Source organism: Etheostoma spectabile, chromosome 8 (assembly GCF_008692095.1).
Source record: "Etheostoma spectabile isolate EspeVRDwgs_2016 chromosome 8, UIUC_Espe_1.0, whole genome shotgun sequence".
Classification (NCBI taxonomy): Eukaryota; Metazoa; Chordata; class Actinopteri; order Perciformes; family Percidae; genus Etheostoma; species Etheostoma spectabile.
Genome location: NC_045740.1, coordinates 19,015,088 through 19,015,822, shown reverse-complemented (window position 1 = coordinate 19,015,822; position 735 = coordinate 19,015,088). Strand labels below are relative to the sequence as shown.

Sequence of the window (735 nt, the reverse complement as noted above, 5' to 3'; positions counted from 1 at the left end):
GTTGGTCGGCCATGTTATTATTGTCTAAGTATAAGTGTAACCAAGGGGGTCAGCCTCTCCTCTCTAAGCGGAGCTCCCATGGCGCCATTTTAATGCTACGAAGCCATCTCCCGCCTTTAGCATCCAATTGACTGCCATTCATTTTTATGCCACTTTGACAGCAAATAACTTTACATCTGAAGCCTTTAAAGACTCTATTTGTCTGTTGTTTATTTCTAAGAAACAGGACAATGTATAAAAGGCTCTATTACCTTGTAGCTCACATTATGGCTCCGTAGCAGAGGTTTTTGTAAAAATAGGCTTTTGTTTACTGTCGCATAGTCGACAAATCAACGTGTTGTCAGGAGAAGCTCGCAGACCGTTTGGACTTCCATCAGCTGTTTAGGTTTAATTACTAATGTTAACCAGCATGTTAGTTAGCAGTATTTAGCCTGTGCCTATGTTAATGTTAACTAGCATGTTAGTTAGCAGTAATTAGCCTGTGTCTATGTTATCTACCAACATACTGTATACCTACGCTCTCCGTCTCTGCTGATTGGGAATGATTTAAATTTCTCTTGCACAGCTACCAGAAGACTTACAGCTTCCAGACAGGTTGCTCACGTCACATCTACGTCTTCAAGCTCACCGGAAAAGTGCTTCTACGATCCTTCACTAGTCTCCGTCCAGAGCAATGGGATCTGTTGTTTCATTTCTTTAACTGTCTATGAGCGTAACCTTGTCTTCGTTTGTAAC

The 735-nt window shown here is 41.5% G+C and overlaps 1 protein-coding gene across 8 annotated transcripts in view; it reads left to right on the top strand.

Annotated features, from left to right (window-relative positions):
* ptprz1a (protein tyrosine phosphatase receptor type Z1a) overlaps positions 1–735 on the top strand; it is a 168,935-nt gene that overhangs the window by 152,345 nt on the left and 15,855 nt on the right. The gene's annotated exons all lie outside the window — the stretch shown is intronic.